Source organism: Pseudophryne corroboree, chromosome 2 (genome assembly GCF_028390025.1).
Source record: "Pseudophryne corroboree isolate aPseCor3 chromosome 2, aPseCor3.hap2, whole genome shotgun sequence".
Classification (NCBI taxonomy): Eukaryota; Metazoa; Chordata; class Amphibia; order Anura; family Myobatrachidae; genus Pseudophryne; species Pseudophryne corroboree.
In genome coordinates, this window is record NC_086445.1 from 787,180,059 (window position 1) to 787,207,033 (window position 26,975).

Here is a 26,975-nt window from a genome sequence, read left to right on the forward strand (position 1 = left end):
CCTCTGTAGTCGATGCACGGACGCAGACCACCGTCTTTCTTCTTAACGAAGAAGAAGCCTGCGCCGGCTGGAGAAGAAGATGGTCGGATGAAACCCTTCGCCAGGTTCTCTTTGATGTACTCTTCCATGGAGTGTGTCTCAGGCAGAGACAACGGATAAGTTCGGCCTCGCGGTGGAACCTTCCCTGGAATGAGGTCGATTGGGCAGTCCCATTCTCTATGAGGAGGAAGGATATCAGCAGAGGCTTTACTGAACACGTCCGTGAAGTCTTGATATGGAGGAGGCGGAACATCAGATGACCTGGGGAAGGAAGAACAAACAGGAAGAACTTTGGCTAAACAAGTCTCAGCACAGGAGGGACCCCATGCCAGTATTTGCGTAGTCGTCCAGTCAATTGATGGGTTGTGGAGACGGAGCCATGGAAGGCCTAAAACCACTGGATGTGTGGCTCTTGGAATCACTAAAAAAGAAATATACTCAGAATGAAGAACTCCCACTCTCAGACGAACTGGAAGAGTCCTTAAGGAAATGACTGCGTCAAAAATCTTGCTGCCATCCACGGCAGTCAAAGAGATGGACGAGGACAGTCTCTCGGTGGGTAGGGACCACCGTTTAACATAAGCTTCGGTTATGAAATTCCCAGCTGCTCCGGAATCAAGGAGGGCAATGACGTTCCTGTAACGTTGAGCAATTTGGAGCGACACTGGGAGGTTACAGTCATGAGGAGATGGAGAGGAGATCATTACTCCTAGCCGGCCCTCTCCTTGGCGAGCTAGGATCTGGAGTTTCCCGGACGTTTGGGACAGGCATTGATAGTGTGCGACGGAGCTGCACAGTAGAGACAGAGAGACTCAGAGAGACGTCTTCGGCGCTCAGCGGGAGATAGACGGGAACGACTAATTTGCATAGGCTCATCCTTGGATGGAGATGGTTGACGAGGAGGAGGAGCAGAAGATTTAGGAGTAGATGATCTTCCTCGCTCGGTTGCTCTCTCTCTGAAACGTAGATCAACCTTCGTGCAAAGAGAAATTAGCTCATCCAACTTAGAGGGCAAGTCTCTGGTAGCTAACTCATCCTTGATGCGTTCTGATAAGCCATGCCAGAATGCAGCATACAGGGCCTCGTCGTTCCATGCCAGTTCGGATGCCAGGATTTTAAACTGTATAAGATACTGTCCCACAGTACGTGTTCCCTGGCGTAAACGGAGAATCTCAGATGAAGCAGATATTATCCGGCCTGGCTCGTCGAAGATGCGCCTGAATGTAGCTACAAAGTCAGTATAGGAGGATAGCAGGGGATCATACTTCTCCCATAAAGGTGATGCCCAGTCAAGGGCTGAGCCACTGAGAAGGGAGATGATATAGGCAATTTTGGTACGGTCACTGAAGAAATTGCCAGGTAGAAGCTCAAAGTGGATTTCACATTGATTGAGAAATCCCCTGCAGAACCTTGGAGATCCATCAAATTTTGCTGGCGTTGGAAGATGAAGATGTGGACTGGAAATGTGTAAGGTGGGTGGGGTTACAGCTGGTGTCACTGTAGTGGACGCACCGGACGTGCCAGGTCCACGGAGGGTCGTTTGGATCCCATCCAGCCGTGTAGAGAGATCCTGGAGACAGCGGATGATGTGGCCCTGTGCAGCCTCCTGATGTTCAAGTCGGGCTGCCAGTTCTTGCATCGGCCTGGCCGCTTGATCCTGGTCTCCGGCTAGATTCATTAGGTCAGTGCTTACTGTCACAACTGAGGGCCTGAGCTGACGGGAGGCAGCCTCAGTTGTAGGGGCTGAGATGTAACGGAACCTGGGAGGTTGTATCAGACCCCTAGACATGTAAGTAACATGTAGAATAACTGCCCGAAGGCGTGACCACGACAACCAGGATAAAAGTCAATGATGTTTATTATGACAAACTCCGTAACACAGCAGCAGTAAAGGAAACATAAAAGTCAACAGAGGATAAATACAATTCCTGGGTACTACAGGGTGGCAAGGGCCACAGGCACTGGTAGTGTGAGACAGTTCTTATAATCTTCTAGTTGGAAAGTCCTTACCAGGCCTGACTGTAGCAATGGAGAGAACCCAGGATCGTACCAGCTGGTGTTCCAGGAAAGGCTGGGCTGCTGAAGATAAAACGGCTGCTGTGGATACTGGCTGGAACCAGTTAAATAATAAACGAACTTGAGAGCGATGAAATAATAATGAAGTTTGGAGTTTGAGAGCGGTGAAATAATAATACCGGTGGAGAGTGGTAAACTGCAGAAAGGACACCGGCCCTTTAAGAGAAGCTGTACACTGCTGGAAGCTGGGCTGGAAGCAGGTGATTGTTGTAACTGGAAACAGGTGAGTCCAGAATGGATCGGAGAGTCAGGCTACACCGCAGATGGAATGCTGGTACACCGGCCCTTTAAGAGAAGCTGTACACTGCTGGAAGCTGGGCTGGAAGCAGGTGATTGTTGTAGCTGGAAACAGGTGAGTCCAGAATGGATCGGAGAGTCAGGCTACACCGCAGATGGAATGCTGGTGCGGGTCTCTGTAGTGGAAGGATTGACACAGGAGCTGGAACCTGGAAGACAATCACAGGAGAGAGACAAACTGGAACTAGGTTTGACAACCAAAGCACTGACGCCTTCCTTGCTCCGGCACAGCTTACTTATACCTGCAGCAAGGAAGGGGTTGGCTAGGCAATTATGCAAATCAACAATACAGACAGCAGATTGGTGGAAATGATCAGATGACAAAATCCAAGATGGCTGCGCCCATGCAGACACTTGGAGGGAAGTTTGGTTTGTAATCCATGTGAGAATTGAAGCAGCAATGGCGGCGCCGGCCACAGGAGACAGGAGACGCCAGACTGATGAATGCACATCCAAACCACGCGGGCACAGCGGAGGCCGCGGCTGACGTAATCGCCACTCTGACACTTTGCATGCAGAAACTCAGGGACGGCGGCGGAGGCCGCGGGAGACGCCATGCCAGATGTAATATGGCGTTTACTGTGACCGCGTCTCAGAGAGACAGGAGAGGATGCAGGAATGTAAACATCAGGATAACAGATGGGATCCGGTCCTGGAGCGCTGAGCCAGCCTTAGGAGGCATCTGAAGGGTAAGTAATGGCGTCCAGATACCCGGATCGTGACACATATCCAGTATGATGTGCCTATGCTCTAATATAGTTACAAATAAGGCCGTCTCAATACACACGTGGCCTAATGACACCTTACTGGTGTGCTTTCCTGTAGATGGAAACACAGACAAAGGACTGTCCTGTCAGGTAATTGGCCTCTTCCTCTGACTTCAATTACCTTTGATGTAAAAACCTGACATAAACCAAAAACCCTTCCTAGGCCTCAATTAGCATTGACATGCTAATGATAATCTCCTAGGAATTTGGCATGATTTACGGATGGTCGGGATCCTGGCGGTCAGGAGACCAATGCCAGAATTCTGACAGCGGCACATCGAGTGCCTCCCCCTCGGTTGGTGGCATGGACCCACCAACCCAGTGGGAATAGCGAGCGTTTGTCGGAATTCCGCCTGTCAGCATTTTATCAGCTGTCAGGATTCTGTGATTGGTCTCCTGACCGCCGGGATCCCGACCGTCGTGAAATTAACTGTGAACCCCTTCTAGGTGCTAACAAAAAAAAAGTTTTCCTGTGGCTGTCTATTTTGATAGTTCACAAAGACAGAAGCCCAAATCAGTCTATTGACAAGTGTGTAGTAGATTCATAGCTCAGACTTAAAAGACACAGAAATAAATTATATTCTATCCTTAATATCTATGATTCTTCACAGCCCCCGTTTTAACTGTGTAAAGTTCACCTCTTCAGGGACAAATGAATATGTTACACATATATAATTTTTTTTTGCATTTTATTTTTAACTGTTGTTGCCTGTAAACAGACTTTATAAATTAATATAATCACCAATGTTGTCAAAAATATAGCTTCAAAAGTAAAAAAAAAAAAAGTAATGCATTTAAAAATATAATTTACAAAAAAAAATATAGCCATCTGACACAGCTGGCAAACTGAAAGCGGGATAGTAAAGTACTGTCTTGGTTGGTGCACTCACCTACCCTAATATAACAGATCTAGGGCGGGATGGAAGTAAGCTTTTTGTGCGATCAAACCTCTGAATATGCAGTTTTCGGAGGTTTGGACACTTATGGTGTTTGCACCAAGCTCCGGAATAGACCAGATGGGTAACGTCATCTTTAGATGGCAGTACCCAATAGCCTATGTGCTTCTTATCTGACTCTGCTCCTAGAGGGATTCAATCGGATCCCTCCCAGCACCCCCCGCGGTGCATGCAGCATACGATACATGCGCAAAAGGACTCCCGGGTCCTATTTCCAAAAGTCCCCACACGGCAAAGAACAGCTCTCAATGGGAGAGCTGTCCTTTGGTATAATATTCATGCATAGAGCATTAGTAAATGCCGATATGCATGTGATAAGCGTTGGGATGCATTGCATACAAAATACGATGCTTGATGCATCTCACCCCTACTGTATAATACTTAACATTTAATAGAACATATGGCAAAAAATGTGATCTCAAAAAAAGGAAATCCAAAACACACAAACATACATAAGATACTCAAGAGGTACTTATTGAAAACCTACAATCACGAATACGATCTCAAATGCTGAAAAAATGCATACACAGGTGTGTAATAGGTGTGTAATAAAATAAAGCAAATCAGATCACTGTTAAAGTTACAGAAACAATGTAATTCTAGATTGTCTGGTAATCAAAGATCAGGAAATTGATCAGCACCAAACAATGAGCAATATAATTGTTGATACAGTTGTGGTGTTATTTAGTATCAGTATAACATGATAAGGTCACAATATAAATAACAATGATATAATTCACAATTTTTAATATCACAGAAGTACAGCAGCTGCTCAGACATTTTGAGGGGCCCAGGACTGACGAAATAGTCAGTGCCCGCCCCCCACCGGGGCAGAGGTGGAGGGGACTCTGGATATTGTGGCTATAAGATGCGTTCCAGCACTGTCGTGGAACCATTCCCTTCTTCCACCGCAGGCCACCTCATGCTGTGATCTGTCACCAATGGAAGCTCTATTTTCTACGACAGAGTTGTTCCCCTGACTCAGGCACACAGCATTTTCCACTCAGCTCTCCTTTTTCTACTTGGCTCTATCTTTTCTTGCATGTGCTTTTTTTTTCATTCCTTCGTTACCTTACCTGTTCTCTACTGTACCTTTTTGAGCTTTTTATTTGTTCAACTGTCCCTCCCCCATAACTGTTCCCTTAGTTGTTTCTGTTACCCCCATCTATCCTCTTCTGCCCCACTTAATTCCCTGCGCTGTCCTCCATTACTGTCTCTCTTCTCCCCTCATCTGCTTCTGTATCTCCTGCTGCCAGCTAACTGCACAGCGGCAGCCTTCATTTTTCCAAACAGCAGTGATTAGTTCCAGTTCCTTCCTACATAAGCCATGGAGTGTGCATGTTGGGTTTGACCACCTGCAATTAGTCCCAAATCGGAAATTCCAACTGCAGTGCGCTGCGCGTACAATCCCTCATGGCTAGAGTGTCTGCCGCTGGCTGCATTTAAAATGTGGCGCTTGTTGCGAGCTCCTTATTGGCTGCCAGTCCGCGAGCTCTGATTGGCTCGCAGCCGACACAACATTTGAAATGCTGCCAGTGCTGTCTTTTGCTGGTGGCTGCCTACTTGTGCACCAGCTGCAAGTACACAGCTAAGCACCAGTGCAATCGATGCCACCCGGGACCCCTCTTTGCCCAGGCCTGGGACTGCCGATCCAACAGTACCCCCCTGATAGCAGCCCTGACTGAAGCAAAGATATATAAGGACAAATCTGTAAATATTGTCTTTTCAATCGCATGACTGATTGACTGTGTGACACCCTAGCAGAGTAAGGGACATTTGCTAATGTGCGCAATGTGCACCCTACATCCAAAAAACATTATTTGTGTAGGCAAGACCATTAGCACATAATGCATGGTGTATTTTATCCTTTAGGATGCATATTATACAAAAGGTACTGTACATATATTAAAAGAAACATTAAACATAACTGATTTTTACATTGTTTTTTCACCAGCTGCTGCACCGAGGAGACTGGCTCTACCTAAAAGGTGGCACACAGAATGGGCAAGAAGGAGGCCTCTGTAAGCTAAGTGTAATGTCATATAACATTAATTACATTAGCAGTGTGACATTAAGGCCTGCAACCATTACATAATGCAATTATGACACAAACATATCAGTGATTATTTTTTACTGTCATACTTAAAACACACTGATATGTAAAGCAGTATTTTTTTTAAAAAATGCTCCCCAAAAAATGACTTTAAAAACATGCATCCATTGTGGTATTTTGCTTAATTTAATGCTGTCCCTAATGAATGCGCCTGTTATAAAGCATGGATATCTTTAACACATGCATTGTTAGGTGTCCTAAATTACTAGTAACAGTATTTTTTTGTAGAGTACAATTATGTTTACTTAATTTTAATTATTTTTGTTTCCTTTTCAGGTTTCTTTTCATGTTTTCTTCCCTCTGCCTCTCCCCACACCACCAGCTCCTCAGGCTCCATGTTGGCCTGATGGCATATTTTTCAGGGGAGTAGGAGGAGAATGTAGACAACCTGATCCTCATTCCCATGAGACATGTTGACCTTGTGGCCTATTTTTCAGGGGAGGAGGAGAATGAGTACACCCTGATCCACACTCCCATGGAGCCACCATTCCCAAGCCCACCAACCCAGTTGCAGTTACCACAGAGAGATGCCTTGTACCACCACACCAAGCCTCAAAGACCTAGCAATGTCCCTTGACAGCTTCCAGCAGCATCAGATGGAGTTCATGAGCCAGCAAACCATACAGATGAACTCCATCAACCATCAGCTCCGGAATCTGAACAGGACCACTGTGGTGGTCCAGGGGACCCGCATCTGGATGGCCTGCAAATTTACTTACCGATGCAGGAGCTCACGCAGGTGTCCCTGAGCAAATGCAGGCCATCTGGGAACATGGTCTATCATACGGTATTTTAAAGTGGTCAATGGGTGACGTTGCATGGCAAAATGCCTAGCTACAGGCTGTTCGCTGGATCCCTTGGCAATCGCCAATTTGATGGCGGACCTGTGGGCTGCCATACGCTCCTTGAACATACGTTCGGTCTTACCAACATATGACAGCCCACAGGGGCACATCAGTTGGTACACCACATACCTAGAAGAGCAAGTAAGAGTATGGTATATAAACATTGTTTTGCCGAAATGAGGATGTTGAAATGTGTCCCCAGGGATCATAAAGTGTCCCGCCGGCCATACGGTGTTAATCACAGGGTGATTTACTGCCTTTATAAGGTAAGGTTTTTTACTGTCTTTGTATACCTGAGGAAAATGCCTGAATAAACCGGCATTGAAACGTTGTATCCTTCATTCTGCCTGCTTGAGAGTTCTTATTGTCACAAGTCATCAGGAGTGCCGCGTCTATTGTTTGTCTATATATATATATATATATATATATATAAGCAATTGGTATAAGGGTTCTGGCGACCACCGGTGTGTTAAAAATATGTATCAGTCCATGTATATAATAAAATAAGATATACAAATTTATTTGGTACAGATAAAATACAAATAGAGTAACAGTAAAAAATGTATAATACAAAAAAAAAATTCTCTTAAAAAAGTGGGAAGAGGGGATGGATTGTGCTATAAAAACACATAAACAAGGTTCTAAAACCAGAAATTACATAAATAAATAAAAATGTTCCAATAACTAGAATGAATAAAGGAGAGTCTTAACTTTTAGGTAGAGGGTCACAGAGTGAGAGCCCAACACGTTTCGTCCTGATGACCCCTTGAAGAAGTCATCAGGACGAAACGCGTTGGGCTCTCCCTCTGCGACCCTCTACCTAAAAGTTAAGACTCTCCTTTATTCATTCTAGTTATTGGAACATTTTTATTTATTTATGTAATTTCTGGTTTTAGAACCTTGTTTATGTGTTTTTATAGCACAATCCATCCCCTCTTCCCACTTTTTTAAGAGAAATTTTTTTTTAGTATTATACATTTTTTACCGTTACTCTATTTGTATTTTATCTGTACCAAATAAATTTGTATATCTTATTTTATTATATACATGGACTGATACATATTTTTAATACACCGGTGGTCGCCAGAACCCTTATACCAATTGCTCATAAACCATTACTACAGTAATTTACCACTACTGCATACTTAAGGGACGGCAGGCGCCCAAAATCATTGGGAGTGTTTTTAGTTGGGTGTATTTATAACATTTGTGGCGCTTGCATATTCTCTATCTTATATATATATATATATATATATATATATATATATATAATTTTTTTTTTATATATATAGAGAGAGAGAGAGAGAGAGAGAGAGAGACTCTATGCATGTAGGAGGATCTTGATAATTCTTCACACAACATTTTTATTGAGATACTGATATCGATTAAACAAAAATGTCTCATAAAGTATGTTCATTTCTTTATTAAGTATGTTTTTCAATATTGTTAAAAAAAAGTAATGGTCTACAGATCTTCTGGAAACTCTTATGTGTACAGGACAGTTAATTCCATGAAAAAAATCAATGTCACTGGATCAGATTGCTGAAATAATCCTTAAAATTACATTTTGCTGCCACCCAATGCACTTAATTCACATCATCATGATTCAGCAGAAACAATAGGGAATGTGACATAATAAAGCCTCTTAATCTCCCTCCCACACTGTTTTCCTGCTGTTGGGAAACTACATAGTTTCCTACTTATAACATTACAGGTTGAGTCTCCCTTATCCAAAATGCTTGGGACCAGAGGTATTTTGGATATGGGATTTTTCCGTATTTTGGAATAATTGCATACCATAATGAGATATCATGGTGATGGGACCTAAATCTAAGCACAGAATGCATTTATGTTACATATACACCTTATACACACAGCCTGAAGGTCATTTTAGCCAATATTTTTTATAACTTTGTGCATTAAACAAAGTGTGTCTACATTCACACAATTCATTTATGTTTCATATACACCTTATACACACAGGCTGAAGGTCATTTAATACAATATTTTTAATAACTTTGTGTATTAAACAAAGTTTGTGTACATTGAGACATCAAAAAACAAAGGTTTCACTATCTCACTCTCCCTCAAAAAAGTCCGTATTTCGGAATATTCCGTATTTCGGAATATATGGATATGGGATACTCAACCTGTAACAGAGTAACTTAAAAATTATCTCCCCCCCCCCCCCCCCCCTTTAAAGAAAAAAAGTAGTTATTTGAACACAGCAGTTTTCTAGTATTATAGTTACTGCTCAAAGGCGCCAACATTCATGATATCCAAAACAATGTAGGTGCATCATTATGGCAAATAAAGTTTACGATGTTTTGAAATTCTATGTCAAGAACTATGGGATCTATTTACTAAGCCTTAGATGGAGATAAAGTATCAGCCAATCAGCTCCTAACTACCATGTCACAGGCTGGGTTTGAATAATGACAGTCAGGAGCTGGTTGGCTGGTACAGTATCTCTGTGCGGTTTATCTCCATCTAAAGGGGGGTACTCACGGAGCGATATTCTAAGCAATCTGACTAGATTGCTTAGAATATCGGCATGATCGCTCCGTGTGTAGCCCCCTCGGCGATAGCGATGCGCGGCCCCGCACATCGCTATCGCTGCTGCTAGATTGGCCTGCATGCAGGCCAATCTAGCGGGTTGCTCACTTCACCCGCTGGGTGAAATGAGCGCCCCTACCGTCTCCCCCCGCGTGCTCAGCACAGATCGCGCTGTGCTGAGCGGCAGGAGAGATGTGTGCTGAGCGGTTTGCAACAACCATTTTATATTACTGTGCATAATTAAGTCCAGAGAAAAAGAAAATAAAGTTGCCACAAATTCTCTAAAGGATCTATTTATCATTGAACATTCGCGGCATATCCCAGAAAAACACCAATTTTGGGGGGATTCCCTCAAATATTAAGTATACCTCGAATGTATGAAGGAGGTACCGCAACAGGGATCTCCATTTCTGGCAGCAGCCACAGCCCCCATCAGTTTCTATGGGGGTTGCAATGCTGTCAGATTTACTAAGCTTAGCTCCCGCTGATAACACCATCTGAAGATGACATTAGACGCTGTAGCCTATGGGCTAGTTTGCAAAAATTACCGGGAGTGGGTTCCACTGGAACACTTCCCGGCAATGGTCACTGCATATGTAAGGTCCGTGGAGCACGTATGTGCAGTAGTCCCATAAAGAGGAGTGAAGAGAGTGCTGATTGTTTTCTCTTTTGGAGGCTTCATACATCTCCCCCACACACACAGCAGAAACAACTGTCTCATGAACATAGGAAAAAAAGTTTTGCTTAAAAAGCTTTATTTATGTAATATATGAAAATTTACACAAGAAATCCTTCTGTTCTATGTTTTATACTCCAAATCTTACAGTATGTATCGCATCAGAAAACCACCAAGCTAAGGTGTTTAACACAGTTATAAAATGTTTGCATGTACTGCAAGCAGGAAAAGTTATAATTATTAGGTCTAGAACCTAATAACTAATAATTATTCCCAAAAGCATCTCTGTAATTAGAGAAACTCATTGTGTCTCATTTATAGTTCAGAACAAATTTAAGTATAGGCATAGCTAAATTCACAATAAGGTGGATGGACAGCATCAGGCTAACAAATAACAGTAGGCCCATCATCCTGATAGTATGTTGATGATCATCTGCCCAGCTGGCTTTGCGGTCAACTATAAATCATAAGTAGTCAAACTGTATTTCGAATTTCCCCACAAAATTATTATATTTTTCCACTTTTATGTATATAGGAAAACTTTAAGGCTGAACTTAATAGTACACATGGCACTGACACACCCACATGACACTGGTCACACCCACATGGCACTGGACACACCCACATGACACTGGACACACCTACATGATACTGGTCACATCCACATGACACTGGTCACACCCACGTGGCACCATACACACCCACATGACACTGGTCACACCCACATGGCACTGGTCACACCCATATGACACTGGTCACATCATCTCCACTTCTCATGATAGACCCTTTATCATTTTTGCCCCAGGCCCATGTGACCCTTCATCTGGGCCTGGATAAAGAGTGCATTTTTGCACATGCACAAATTAAGATGCAAATAAAGGGTGCAAATGCTAGTTTTCTGTAGAAGCTGGGCACACAAATACTGAGCAGGTTAATTTTTAAACAGTGATTTACAGCTCATAGAGGACTGTTTGACTTCCCAACTAAAAATATATTCACACATTTCAAATTCTCCTCTGCAGCACAACATAGCTTTGCCAAGGTGCAAATTTACACCTAAACTAATCTAGCTGGATTTACACCTAGTTCTGAGGAAGAGCAGCCAGTGCAGAGAGCTGGAGCAGAGAACAGACTGGAAAGGTAACAAACCTACATTTGTGGGAAAATTTACACTATTGACAAGTATGAAATTGCTTAAAGGTACAATACTCAAAGTGACCAATCAACATTTGTTTTTATTGTCTAACTAGAATTCGTTCATTAATTAACAACAAGTGCCCTGTGAGCTTTCACATTCCTAAAAAAGCTGCCCTTTGCGATGATAGGGCTTCAAGGTTTATGACCCAGGAGTCCTTCTGTGCATGCATTGGCCACCGTGCTTGGACTTGAATTAGTGACTGAACAGCGGTCAGCTTTCGTGGTACATTATCAGTGAGAATAAAGGATACAAAAATGGCCAAGAAATCAAGATGGGTAACGTCATCTTTAGATGGCAGTACCCAATAACCTATGTGCTTCTTATCTGACTCTGCTCCTAGAGGGATTCAATCGGATCCCTCCCAGCACCCCCCGCGGTGCATGCATCATACGATACATGCGCAAAAGGACTCCCGGGTCCTATTTCCAAAAGTCCCCACACGGCAAAGAACAGCTCTCAATGGGAGAGCTGTCCTTTGGTATAATATTCATGCATAGAGCATTAGTAAATGCCGATATGATTATGCATGTGATAAGCGTTGGGATGCATTGCATACAAAATACGATGCTTGATGCATCTCACCCCTACTGTATAATACTTAACATTTAATAGAACATATGGCAAAAAATGTGATCTCAAAAAAAGGAAATCCAAAACACACAAACATACATAAGATACTCAAGAGGTACTTATTGAAAACCTAGAATCACGAATACGATCTCAAATGCTGAAAAATGCATACACAGGTGTGTAATAGGTGTGTAATAAAATAAAGCAAATCAAATCACTGTTAAAGTTACAGAAACAATGTAATTCTAGATTGTCTGGTAATCAAAGATCAGGAAATTGATCAGCACCAAACAATGAGCAATATAATTGTTGATACAGTTGTGGTGTTATTTAGTATCAGTATTACATGATAAGGTCACAATATAAATAACAATGATATAATTCACAATTTTTAATATCACAGAAGTACAGCCAGGGCCGTTTTAACAGCAGTGTGGGCCCCTGGGCACAGCAATGTACTGGGCCCCTACCCATCCTCAAGGGGGGGGGGGCTATCAGCGGCAGCTTTGATGTCCTGCGGGGGTAGGGGGGTTCTATCTTCCGCTCAGCATGTAGAACCTGGAGCAGTAATCTGCTAATTACTCCTTTACTGCACAGATGGTGGGAGATGGGGCAGGATGGAGAACACTAAACTGTAGAAGGTGGCATTGGGCTGAATGAAGGGGCCCGGTACATAACCTCCAGGGTGGCAGGGAGTGTTTAATACACAGGGGAGGGGTGGATAGCGGAGTGGGCTTAATATTCATCATTTTCTGGTGAGAGAGCAGCTTGCATGACTGTAGATATCTCAAGTTCCTGGAAAATGATTTCTTAGATTTGAATGGGATAAAAATGAGAAAGTCTCACCTTTCAGGAGGTACTGGGGTCTTGGGGATCAGAGTTCAGGAGCCAGAGCAATCCACCAATGAAAATATAAAACTGCATCCCAGGCGTGTATAGCTGGAGCAGGGACCAGCTGCTTGAAGGCTGATATCTCTGGTTCTGGACATAGTAGAGACAAGCTGCCAGTGTCCACCAAAAGTGGAGAGTCCCAGCTTTTGAAATGTACCCTCAGAAAAACTCTACATCATACAGAGCCCGAAATATCTGGCTGGCAAGAGCAATTAACAGGCTTGGATGGGGACCACTGCTTTGAAGTCGGATATCTCTGGTTCCCTATGGCCGATTTTCAAAAATTTGGTACCTCTGGAAAGAGGGGACCCTCAGCTATCAGCCTAGGGCCCTTATACTCCTGGGGCTCTTGGGCAAGAGCCCATTGAGCCCATACGAAAAGACGGCCCTGAGTACAGCAGCTGCTCAGACATTTTGGGGGCCCAGGACTGACGAAATAGTCAGTGCCCGCCCCCCACCGGGGCAGAGGTGGAGGGGACTCTGGATATTGTGGCTATAAGATGCGTTCCAGCACTGTCGTGGAACCATTCCCTTCTTCCACCGCAGGACACCTCATGCTGTGATCTGTCACCAATGGAAGCTCTATTTTCTTTTTTTTTTTAAACATATTTTTTATTGAAGCAATATATGTAATACATACATAAATTTTCACAGTAGGTCAAACCTATATCTAATAGGAAAAAGCGGAAGGGGAGTAAATAATAATACAACCAATTCCCCTATCAAGAGACATTTTAAACACAATACAAACAACAATATTACACTTATATAGAACATGCCTCTCGGGGCTCCAGAAACCATCAGATTAAGAGCTGGTCTAGTCAACTGATCCAGACGCGTGCAGGTGAGGATAACAAAAAAAAGAAAAAAAAATATGCCGTGCCTGTATGCCAACCCCCGCCCAGTCGTCAACCGAGCTGAAAATGGCAGTCAGTCCTATAGCACAATCGGCGGATCCCCCGCAAATCGTTCTAGTCAAAAACCATTCTGTATTAGAGAAAGAGTTAATGAGCTGTGTCCTGACTGCTATCGACAAGGTCGTTATATAGCTTTCCCATACTTCAAAGAATTTTTGTATCTTAGTATCTTTGTCTAGCAAACATCCTATCCATTCCATCCGAAAGAGATAAAATAATTTGGCCTTAAACAATGAAAGTGTAGGTGGATCTTTAGCAATCCATACTTGCAGAATAGCCTTTCTGGCTGCTATACTAACTGCTAGCAGTAGCTTTTTACTTCCCTGAGAGAGACGTAGATCCGGGGAGAATATACCGAAAAGCGCCCATTCTGGGCACAAACTCCAATAATTCACTAGGTTAGTCGTTAAGTAATTCCTTATCCTTATCCAGAACTGTCTAATCAGAGGGCATGTCCACAAGCAGTGATAAAGGTCTGCCTGGGGAGAGCCACACTTCCAACAAGCATGTGTGTCAGCTAGCCCTATGAGACATCTTCTATGAGGTGATAAATAAGTCCTGTGCAAAATATTGAGAGACATTTCTTTATACCTAGACGAGGGAAACAGTTTACAAGCTTTTACATGGGCCGTAAGCAAGTCAGTCGTCCCGATCTCCGGGAAACATTCCGTCCAGGACCGGATACCTCCCTGTCCCGTAGAGTAGTCTAGAACAGTCCGAAAGTACCCATATGCCATTGATATTGCTTTCCTAACTCTAGGGGCTTGTTGTAGTAGTTTATCTATCGGATTGTTCCAATCCATAGGTGAGAAACAGCCAATAGTAGCAGAAACATAGTGTTGGGCTAATAAAAAGGCCACAGGATAGGCCAGTAGTACTGGATGTCTAGCAGTGGCTTCCTGGAACGTGAGCGGCCTCAAGCTTTGCGAATCCACCAAATGAGCTACCTTGGAGACACCCCCCATCCGCCAGATGTTGAATGGATAATGCGCCCTACCCTCCTGGAAGTCCGGATTAGCCATGAACGGAAGGTACAATGATTTGTGGGAGTTCAGATCCAGTTTATTACGCATATCAGTCCATAGTTTTTTAATGGTCCACAATAGTGGATTCCTCCTCCACTCCCCAGACACCTCTCGAGCATGCAAATGTAAAAAGGCGACCAGGTCCCCCCCTTGTAAAAATTCTCTATCTAAGTCAGTGTTTGTGTAGTTGTTGTCATTGTGCACCCAGTCATGCAAATACCGTAGTTGAGCGGCATGGGAATACCAAAGAACATTAGGAAAATTAATTCCCCCATTCTCCGTAGTTTGCTGTAATTTAATCAATGCTATACGTGGTTTTCTTCCCTGCCAAATAAAGCGTCTAAAAAGAAAATTGATGCGTTGAACATCTTTGGGTAGGAGGACATGTGGCATGGCCTGTATAAAGTACATCAGACGGGGGAATGATAACATCTTTATCAAATTCGCTCTTCCCAAGTACGATAAAGGCAGAGATTTCCAGGAGTCAAGTTCTGCCTCAATTTTTCTGATGGCCGAGGTAAAATTTAGGGTGTAAAGTCGCTCCGGTTGTCTCGATATCTGAATCCCCAGATAGGTGAGTTGATCTGAGCTCCATGTCAGTGGTAAACCCACCACCCCGTTTCTCAAAAACGCACCACTCCCCAGTCGTAGTGCCACTGACTTCGACCAGTTAACATTGAAGCCAGAAATATGTCCATACGCCTGCAGTAGATTGAATATATGAGTCAAGGAAGTCCCCGGATCTGAAACATACAGCAGTAGATCATCAGCAAATGCCGTAAGCTTTAGCTCTCTGCGACCTATCTGAATGCCATGAAACTAAGTTTCAGTCAATAGCAAACGATGGAGGGAATCTATGGCCAAATTAAACAATAAGGGTGACAAGGGACAGCCCTGTCGTGTGCCACGATGCATAACCACCGGATCACTGGTATAGCCATTCAGTAAGAGGGTAGTGGAGGGAGAGTCATATAAGTAACGAATAATATTAACAAAGTCTTGGTGGAAGAGTCTACGTTCCAAGACCCTGAATAGATGGGGCCAAAGTACCGTATCGAAGGCCTTAGTAGTGTCTAGGCTGAGGAGTATATTCCTGGATTGGGGCGAATGAGCAGAGGCTATGACTGCAGCAACAGCAGCCCGAATTCCTTTTACCGAATGTGTATTACGAACAAAACCAAGTTGATGAGTAGTTAGTGCGTGGGGGAGAATCGTTTGCAGTCGATCTGCCAAAATCTTGGTGAATAATTTTATGTCGGTATTTAACAACGTAATGGGCCTGTATGAAGTCACCAATTGAGGGTCCTGGGCAGGCTTGGGGATCATAATGGTATGGGCTGTTGTGAAATGATGAAAAGGGGCACGGTGCTGCAGCATGCCGTTAAACAGTTCTAGCAGAGTCGGAATTATATGAGGCTGGAGGATTTTATAAAATTCATTGGAGAGGCCATCCGGGCCCGGGGATTTGTGCAGGTGGAGTTTGGACATAGCCGAGACAAGCTCCTCCTCAGTAATTGCACTCACCAGAAAATCCGACTGCACACTCGTTATAGGAGGCAAAGCTGAATCAGGTACAAGTGCGGCATGGGCACATTCATTAAAAGGGAGATCCGAATATAAGTCGGCAAAATAAGATTCAAAATGCTTCACTATAGCAGGGGAAGAGGTAAGGAGATGCCCCGTATCCCGATGCTTAACAGCCGTTATGAATTTTCGAGCAGTTTTCTTCCTAGCCATATTAGCCAAAAGTCGACCAGACTTGTTACCCCACTGGTAATACTTGTGAGAAGAATACACCACGTCCCACTTTGCTTGCGCCAGCAAGTGGTCATTCAGTAGTTGTTTTGCCTGCAAATAGAGCCGCAAAGATTCCTCAGTTTGTAGGGCATGGTGATTCTGCAGCGCAGCATCTAACTCTGAATGTAGTGCAGTATAAGTCGCCAGATTTTTCTTTTTCAATCTATGGACATAATCAATAATCTGACCTCGAAGAACAGCCTTCGCTGCACCCCAGAGGATATTCGGGCGATCCCAGTGCTCAAGGTTATCGTCTAAGAAGTTAGCCCAATTAGTTATCAAGAATTTTCGAAAGTCATCGCAATTATAAAGATAACTCGGAAACCTCCAGTGTCTGGAGCCCCCTGACTGAAGAGTTTTCTTTAGCATCAATGTCACCGGAGCGTGATCCGAAATCAAAATGTTATGTATATCAGCATGCGCGACTCGCGTGACAAGAGAGTCCGTAACTAAAATTGAGTCAATCCTGGACCAGGAACGATGAACCCCAGAGAAGAAAGTGAATGATTTATCGGAGGGGTTTAGGAGACGCCAAACGTCGTTAAGCTGGAGGGAGACCATTAAAGTCTGAAGATGTGACCAAAAAGAAGATTGAGACGTGCGTGGGACAGGAGATTTATCAACAGTAGGATCATCTACAGTGTTCCAGTCACCCCCCAGGACAAGCTGAAAATTGTCGCGTTGCAGCAACTGAGAACTCAATTCCTGGAGGAAGGCAGCAGTTTCGACATTGGGTGCGTAGACATTCACTAATGTATATTTAGTACCCCAAATTTCCACATCCAAAATTAAATAGCGCCCCTGTGGGTCAATAATAGAGTCCAGAATAGTGTATTGTAAATTCTTACTAAATAGGATCGCAACCCCCCTGGTCTTTCGTGTATTGTCAGCTGAAATACAGTCATCTAACCAAGGTGCCCGAAGAGCAGAGGAGGCGCCCGACATCCAGTGGGTTTCTTGGAGAAATATAATCTGGGGTTTAAACCGTTTTAAATGCGTAAGGACCCGTTTACGTTTAATCGGGGAGTTGAGGCCGCCCACATTCCAGGACAGAATCTTAAAAAAAGCATCCGACGAGGAGGCTCTTGTATCGAAGGCAGTCATGAGTCTGTTAACCTACACCCACCCAAGGGTGGCAATCCAGAAGGAACCCTACATCACACAGTTGCCCTCCCCCGTCCCAGCTAGCGGAGAGGGACAATCTGAACCACAATGAACCATAGAGCTCGTTAACGGATCTGGTGAGGGAGGCACGGCACGGGCAAAGCAAAAAGAAAAACAAAAAAAACACACATTGCTTCACATAACAATTTTCACATTTTCCAAACCAAACTAGTAACAGCGCAAGTGCTAAACCGTCCGGTCGCACTGGCGAGGAACACATCAATAATAACTGTAGTAATTGACGTAAAGTAAAATTAAATTAAGCTGAGCAGCAGATAATGAGACCTGAGGCCTCCTTCATGTGTACATTAAAACAACTCAATATAAAAGGCAGGGAGTACCAAAACAACTATAATTCCGCAGCGCAGTCGAGGACCACAACAATAATAGATACTGCGTTGAAGAGTAAGCTGGTTGGTGTGGTACGGGACTTATGGTCTCCCAGTTGTTAAAGATAGGCCCACCCAAGGCAGTAAACATGTTGTGGAGTAATAACTAATACTTATGTTACGGTTTCTCAGGATTCAACATATTTGTGACATGGGATTTGGCAGTAACAGGATCAGCAAATAGTAGCGTGCGGCCATTGTCATGTATCCTCAATTTAGCTGGATACATCAACGCAAATTTCGTATTGCTCTCGTGAAGCATCCTGCAAACGTCAGAAAACTCTCTCCTCTTTTGCGCAACAGAGGCAGAGAAGTCCTGAAAGAGTAAAATACGTTTACCATTCACTAGCAATTGCGGGATTTTCCGGTAAGAGAGCAAAACATGTTCCTTCATGCGGAAATCCAGAAATCTTGCAATGACAGGCCGTGGCCTCACATCGACATCAGGGCGAGTGGGACCAATTCTATGCGCTCTTTCAATATGCCTTAGAAATGGGGGGTCTGAGATATCTAGAGCTGAGAACAGGTCATGTAGTATAAAATCAGCCAACTGCCCGTCCCTAATTGATTCGGGGATGCCCACGAAGCGCAAATTCGATCTCCTATCTCTGTTCTCAAGATCATCTATCTTTGCCTGCAGAGCAGCAATAGATGAATCTTGGGTGGCAGTGGATCGTTGGAGTGTATGCATCTGATCCTCCCCGTCACTAACCCTTTGCTCTAAGGAGTTTATCCGTGAGGTGTTCTGATCAATCTTTGTAAGTGTGGAATCTAGTAGTGTTTGAATCTGCTCCAATCTTTTGTCAATTAACGGTATATTTTCAAGTTTCTTGTCAATTTGAGGCATGAGGAGTCGCGAGATCTCCTGTGCCATATGTAGTAAAGAGGGCTGGTCAGGCAGAGCCTCTGTTTCTTGAGGCCGAGCCTGAGGATTGCCCTCACCCGGAGGAGAGGGGGGGTTAAGTTTCCCCGCATTGTTTTTATTTTTACTCATTCTTGTATTCACTGAGGACTGAGAAGGTCTAACCGCTGGAGTTTTATGGACGAATTTGTCCATCACTCGGTCGTCAGACCACTAAACAGAAAGGGTAGTAGGCCCTGATGTGAACACACTGTGGTATATGATAATAAAACACCTCACGTAAGAGCTCAAGTTGGAAGATATGTCAGAGCTACTCAGCGAAAAATAAAAAATAAATTACAACATCAAGTTACATACTAAGCATAATAAAGCACGCCATAATGATGACGTCGCGGATCCATCTGATGGAAATTAAACTCAAAGCAGTACCAGGTAACGGAGGATTAATATAGCTAGTGAAATGAATCTGAGCGTCACAGCTCCAAGCAGCCAGCAGGTGGCACCGTGACCCCAGAGATTACTGCACAGGGGTTACTCAAGCCTCTATAAACTCACGTACCAGTGCTGTATAAGGTCAATTCAAACAATCAATAGTGGTAAGTACAATATTAATGGTGGACAGACAGGGGGGAGACAAAAGGAGAGATTTTAGCAAGACAGAGAAGAAAGGTGTGAGGTAGTGCGAAAGAAGTTGGGGAGAGGCATTTAGCAGGCAGGTGGCAACAAGTTTAAAAGAAGGTCCCACAAGTCCCACAGGTAATGATGCAGTCCCAGGCTGCAGGACCGAGCAGTCAGTGATCAGTGGCAGGCAGGTTCTTAAACGACCACTCTATCTTCCAGTGCAGCGGTCACTACACGGCCCCCAACTCCAAATCACGGCCAATATCAAATAGTCTCCCCAGAGTGGCCAAGCAGGCACAAAGCTCACCCCAGTAATCCCCGTTGCTGAATGCTACAATGTCCCAGTACTCAGGGCGTTCAGTCACCGGCAGCAGGTTCAAAGGGCTGGGTAAAGGTCCCAACACTCCGGGAGCCGAGGGCAACAGCGGCCACCCCCCCGGTTAGTAGCCGGCACCAGTTCAGCAGGCTCTCACCTCACCCCGTCACTCCTCCGGTACCCGTCTCCGGAGCCGATCACTGCCGCGTCGCCCAGCCTCGCCTCCGGACCCTGCAGCGCAGCCATGGAAGCAGGGGGGGAGCCGGGTCAGAGTCCGCTTCTCCAATTCACGCCGCAGCCGGTCAAGCGTCGCCTCGCCGCTCGGTCTCACCTCCGGAAGCAGAAGCCGGGGGGGGTGGGGGGACGGCTCGAAGTCCACCGCTCCACACCACAGCCAATGGCGAACACGAGAGCTCAGCGGAGTAGGGGCTGCAGATCCGCCAGCAGGAGCTCCTCGCCTCCACACCGTCCCAGGACGAAGGGGTCACCACCAGGGAGCCGCAGGTAAGGGAGAGTCCCAGCGTGGGCGGCAGGGGTCGGGTAGCACCAGACCTCCAGTTTTCGCGCCAGACCACACGCCAGCGTTCATGCAGGCCGTCTCTTTGAAGGCCGAACTTCAGGGGTATACTTTCACGCTCCTGCCTCTGCAAGGTATCCCCAGGTTCCCCGTGATGTAGGGAGAAACAGAGAGGGTTTCTCAGGGGATTAGAGGTTAGATAGCAGGGGGATGCCTGTGGATTTCTATCCCGCAGACCGGAGCTCCTCTAAAAAGCAGCCATGCTGGATGGCCCGCCCACCGGAAGCCGGAAGCTCTATTTTCTACGACAGAGTTGTTCCCCTGACTCAGGCACACAGCATTTTCCACTCAGCTCTCCTTTTTTTTACTTGGCTCTATCTTTTCTTGCATGTGCTTTTTTTTTCATTCCTTCGTTACCTTACCTGTACTCTACTGTACCTTTTTGAGCTTTTTATTTGTTCAACTGTCCCTCCCCATAACTGTTCCCTTAGTTGTTTCTGTTACCCCCATATATCCTCTTCTGCCCCAGCTAATTCCCTGCGCTGTCCTCCATTACTGTCTCTCTTCTCCCCTCATCTGCTTCTGTGTCTCCTGCTGCCAGCTAACTGCACAGCGGCAGCCTTCATTTTTCCAAACAGCAGTGATTAGTTCCAGTTCCTTCCTACATAAGCCATGGAGTGTGCATGTTGGGTTTGACCACCTGCAATTAGTCCCAAATCGGAAATTCCAACTGCAGTGCGCTGCGCGTACAATCCCTCATGGCTAGAGTGTCTGCCGCTGGCTGCATTTAAAAATGTGGCGCTTGTTGCGAGCTCCTTATTGGCTGCCAGTCCGCGAGCTCTGATTGGCTCGCAGCCGACACAACATTTGAAATGCTGCCATTGCTGTCTTTTGCTGGTGGCTGCCTACTTGTGCACCAGCTGCAAGTACACAGCTAAGCACCAGTGCAATCGATGCCACCCGGGACCCCTCTTTGCCCAGGCCTGGGACTGCCGATCCAACAGTACCCCCCTGATAGCAGCCCTGACTGAAGCACGTTTTGTCCTGATGACCCCTTGAAGAAGTCATCAGGACGAAACGCGTTGGGCTCTCCCTCTGTGATCCTCTACCTAAAAGTTAAGACTCTCCTTTATTCATTCTAGTTATTGGAACATTTTTATTTATTTATGTAATTTCTGGTTTTAGAACCTTGTTTATGTGTTTTTAAAGCACAATCCATCCCCTCTTCCCACTTTTTTAAGAGAATTTTTTTTTAGTATTATACATTTTTTACTGTTACTCTATTTGTATTTTATCTGTACCAAATAAATTTGTATATCTTATTTTATTATATACATGGACTGATACATATTTTTAACACACCGGTGGTCGCCAGAACCCTTATACCAATTGCTCATAAACCATTACTACAGTAATTTACCACTACTGCATACTTAAGGGATGGCAGGCGCCCAAAATCATTGGGAGTGTTTTTAGTTGGGTGTATTTATAACATTTGTGGCGCTTGCATATTCTCTATCTTATATATATATGTATATATATATAGATATATATATATAGATATATTTATATATATATATATATATATAGAGAGAGAGAGAGAGAGAGAGACACTATGCATGTAGGAGGATCTTGATAATTCTTCACACAAAATTTTTATTGAGATACTGATATCGATTAAACAAAAATGTCTCATAAAGTATGTTCATTTCTTTATTAAGTATGTTTTTCAATATTGTTAAAAAAAAAGTAATGGTCTACAGATCTTCTGGAAACTCTTATGTGTACAGGACAGTTAATTCCATGAAAAAATCAATGTCACCGGATCAGATTGCTGAAATAATCCTTAAAATTACATTTAGCTGCCACCCAATGCACTTAATTCACATCATCATGATTCAGCAGAAACAATAGGGAATGTGACATATTAAAGCCTCTTAATCTCCCTCCCACACTGTTTTCCTGCTGTTGGGAAACTACATAGTTTCCTACTTATAACATTATCAGAGTAACTTAAAAATGATCTGTCCCCCCCCCCCCCTTTAAAGAAAAAAAGTATTTATTTGAACACAGCAGTTTTCTAGTATTATAGTTACTGCTCAAAGGCGCCAACATTCATGATATCCAAAACAATGTAGGTGCATCATTATGGCAAATAAAGTTTAAGATGTTTTGAAATTCTATGTCAAGAACTATGGGGTCTATTTACTAAGCCTTAGATGGAGATAAAGTATCAGCCAATCAGCTCCTAACTACCATGTCACAGGCTGGGTTTGAATAATGACAGTTAGGAGCTGGTTGGCTGGTACTTTATCTCCATCTAAGGCTTAGTAAATAGACCCTATATCCTTAAAGTGATAACTATCACCACCACCCTTTCATGCACCATTAAATTGATTAAGCAACAACCATTTTATATTACTGTGCATAATTAAGTCCAGAGAAAAGAAAATAAAGTTGCCACAAATTCTCTAAAGGATCTATTTATCATTGAACATTTGCGGCATATCCCAGAAAAACACCAATTTTGGGGGGATTCCCTCAAATATTAAGTATACCTCGAATGTATGAAGGAGGTACCGCAACAGGGATCTCCATTTCTGGCAGCAGCCACAGCCCCCATCAGTTTCTATGGGGGTTGCAATGTTGTCAGATTTACTAAGCTTGGCTCCCGTTGATAACACCATCTGAAGATGACATTAGACGCTGTAGCCTATGGGCTAGTTTGCAAAAATTACCGGAAGTGGGTTCCACTGGAACACTTCCCGGCAATGGCCACTGCATATGTAAGGTCCGTGGAGCACGTATGTGCAGTAGTCCCATAAAGAGGAGTGAAGAGAGTGCTGATTGTTTTCTCTTTTGGAGGCTTCATACATCTCCCCCACACACACAGCAGAAACAACTGTCTCATGAACATAGGAAAAAAAGTTTTGCTTAAAAAGCTCTATATATGTAATATATGAAAATTTACACAAGAAATCCTTCTGTTCTATGTTTTATCCAAATCTTACAGTATGTATCGCATCAGAAAACCACCAAGCTAAGGTGTTTAACACAGTTATAAAATGTTTGCATGTACTGCAAGCAGGAAAATATATAATTATTAGGTCTAGAACCTAATAACTAATAATTATTCCCCAAAGCATCTCTGTAATTAGAGAAACTCATTGTGTCTCATTTATAGTTCAGAACAAATTTAAGTATAGGCATAGCTAAATTCACAATAAGGTGGATGGACAGCATCAGGCTCACAAATAACAGTAGGCCCATCATCCTGATAGTATGTTGATGATCATCTGCCCAGCTGGCCTTGCAGTCAACTATAAATCTTAAGTAGTCAAACTGTATTTCTAATTTCCCCACAAAATTATTATATTTTTCCACTTTTACGTATGTAGGAAATCTTTAAGGCTGAACTGTAAGGCTGATAGTACACATGGCACTGACACACCCACATGACACTGGTCACACCCACATGGCACTGGACACACCCACATGACACTGGACACACCTACATGATACTGGTCACATCCACATGACACTGGTCACACCCACGTGGCACCGCACACATCCACATGACACTGGTCACACCCACATGGCACTGGTCACACTCACATGGCACTGGTCACACTCACATGGCACTGGTCACACCCATATGACACTGGTCACATCATCTCCACTTCTCATGATAGACCCTTTATCATTTTTGCCCCAGGCCCATGTGATCCTTCATCTGGGCCTGGATAAAGAGTGCATTTTTGCACATGCACAAATTAAGATGCAAATAAAGTTTTCTGTAGAAGCTGGGCACACAAATACTGAGCAGGTTTATTTTTAAACAGTGATTTACAGCTCATAGAGGACTGTTTGACTTCCCAACTAAAAATATATCCACACATTTCAAATTCTCCTCTGCAGCACAACATAGCTTTGCCAAGGTGCAAATTTACACCTAAACTAATCTAGCTGGATTTACACCTAGTTCTGAGGAAGAGCAGCCAGTGCAGAGAGCTGGAGCAGAGAACAGACTGCTGATAGATAATCACAACTGGAAAGGTAACAAACCTACATTTGTGGGAAAATTTACACTATTGACAAGTATGAAATTGCTTAAAGGTACAATAATCAAAGTGACCAATCAACATTTGTTTTTATTGTCTAACTAGAATTCGGTCAATGATTAACAACAAGTGCCCTGTGCGCTTTCACATTCCTAAAAGAGCTGCCCTTTGCGATGATAGGGCTTCAAGGTTTATGACCCAGGAGTCCTTCTGTGCAAGCATTGGCCACCGTGCTTGGACTTGAATTAGTGACTGAACAGCGGTCAGCTTTCGTGGTACATTATCAGTGAGAATAAAGGATACAAAAATGGCCAAGAAATCAATAGTATGACTGGCAATATCTACTCAACATAGTCTCTACCCAGGGGTGTATCTAGGGGTCTGAGCTCCGCTGGCAAAGAAAGGGACTGGCGCCCCCTTCGGCACTCACTTTCCTGAGTGTGAGCACATCCCGCACTAGCCTGTGAGAAGCTGCCAGTGAGGAAGGGTAGGGGGCGGGACCTTGTGCTGCAGACATAAAGGCTGCATTGCTGCTGCTGCACAGTCCTGTCAGAAGGCTAGGCATATCCAGCCCCTGCCTCCGCTGCCGCGCACACATGCGACCACACGCGCTGTCACTGTGTGACAGCGGCTACTGATGAGAGAGGGTGTCGGGCCAGGGTGGCAGCTTCGGGCGGCGCCCCCTCCTCAGCAAGCACCCCTGGCGAGTGCCATCCTGGCTAATGCTTAGATACTCCCCTGTCTCTACCTACTGTTAGCAAGTTAAGTTCAGAGTGGAAGATTCTGAGTTGAGGGGTGGTCTAAGGTCACTGGAATGAAAGACCCAATGAAGTTTCTCAGTGGTAGATGACTAACTAGGAATCCCAAAAACATCACATAGAGTCCTTTCTTCTTCAAGGTGAAAAAGATCCTACATTGATTGAAATACATTGGAGGGAACTTCTGACACTACATTTGTGGACCTATCCAAAGGAAGAAGAAAGGACTCTATGCAATGTTTTTGGATCCCTAGTTTGTCATCTGCCGTTGAGTAACTTCCTTCCATGGATATAAGATTCACTTGTCTGTTTTTATGAACGTTTTAGTGTTTCAACAAAAGTTTTATTTTAAATATTTTGACCTTTTTGGATGCATTAATAAAATCACGCCAAGCACCAGGAACAATACGAAGATGGTTCTGGTGTCTGTACAATGCACATACTACATGTCTGATTGCAAGTGGGACGCTGTGAGTGCTCTGTGTGGTGGGCAATACCGTTAATCATCTAGCATTTGTGGTATTTGTGCAGGCACTGGTGTTGAGATATTACTACATGTCTGAATACCAGCGTATAGCTGTGAGTGCTATGTGTAGAGGGCGACCTCAATAACCTCCAGTTACCAGGGTGGTGGATAAAAGCTCACTATTTCTGAATATCAAGAATTTTGTTACACAGTAGGTATTGTGTATATATATTAGTGATGTGCACCGTAAATTTTTCGGGTTTTGGTTTTGGATTAGGTTCCACGGGCGTGTTTTGGATTCGGACGCATTTTGGCAAAACCTCCCTGAAATTTTTTTGTCGGATTCGGGTGTTTTTTCCCCAAAACCCCTCAAAAACAGCTTAAATCATATAATTTGGGGGTCATTTTGATCCCATAGTATTATTAACCTCAATAACCATAATTTCCACGCAAAGAAAAAGAAAAACGCAAAGAAAAAAAGAGGTGCACCAAGGTCGCTGGATGGCTAAGCTAAGCGACCCAAGTGACTGACACAAACACCTGGCCCATCTAGGAGTGGCACTGCAGTGTCAGACAGGATGGCACTTCAAAAAATATTCCCCAAACAGCACATGATGCAAAGAAAAAAAGAGGTGCACCAAGGTCGCTGGATGGCTTAGCTAAGCGACCCAAGTGGCCGACACAAACACCTGGCCCATCTAGGAGTGGCACTGCAGTGTCAGACAGGATGGCACTTAAAAAAATAGTCCCCAAACAGCACATGATGCAAATAAAAAAAGAGGTGCACCAAGGTCGCTGGATGGCTAAGCTAAGCGACCCAAGTGGCCGACACAAACACCTGGCCATTCTAGGAGAGGCACTGCAGTGTCAGACAGGATGGCACTTCAAAAAATAGTCCCCAAACAGCACATGATGCAAAGAAATAAAGAGGTGCACCAAGGTCGCTGGATGGCTAAGCTAAGCGACCCAAGTGGCTGACACAAACACCTGGCCCATCTAGGAGTGGCACTGCAGTGTCAGACAGGATGGCACTTCAAAAAATAGTCTTCAAACATCACATGATGCAAAGATAAATTAAAGAAAAAAGAGGTGCAAGAT

At 44.1% G+C, this 26,975-nt stretch overlaps 1 long non-coding RNA gene across 1 annotated transcript in view; it reads left to right on the forward strand.

Annotated features, from left to right (window-relative positions):
• The window catches only part of LOC135051240 (uncharacterized), a 111,419-nt gene extending 103,945 nt beyond the window's left edge, over positions 1-7,474 (forward strand). The window contains exons 2-3 of the long non-coding RNA XR_010242123.1: positions 6,090-6,156; positions 6,525-7,474. This is a non-coding gene — a long non-coding RNA (uncharacterized LOC135051240). The remainder of the gene's footprint in view (positions 1-6,089; positions 6,157-6,524) is intronic.
• The last annotated feature ends 19,501 nt before the right edge of the window (positions 7,475-26,975 follow it).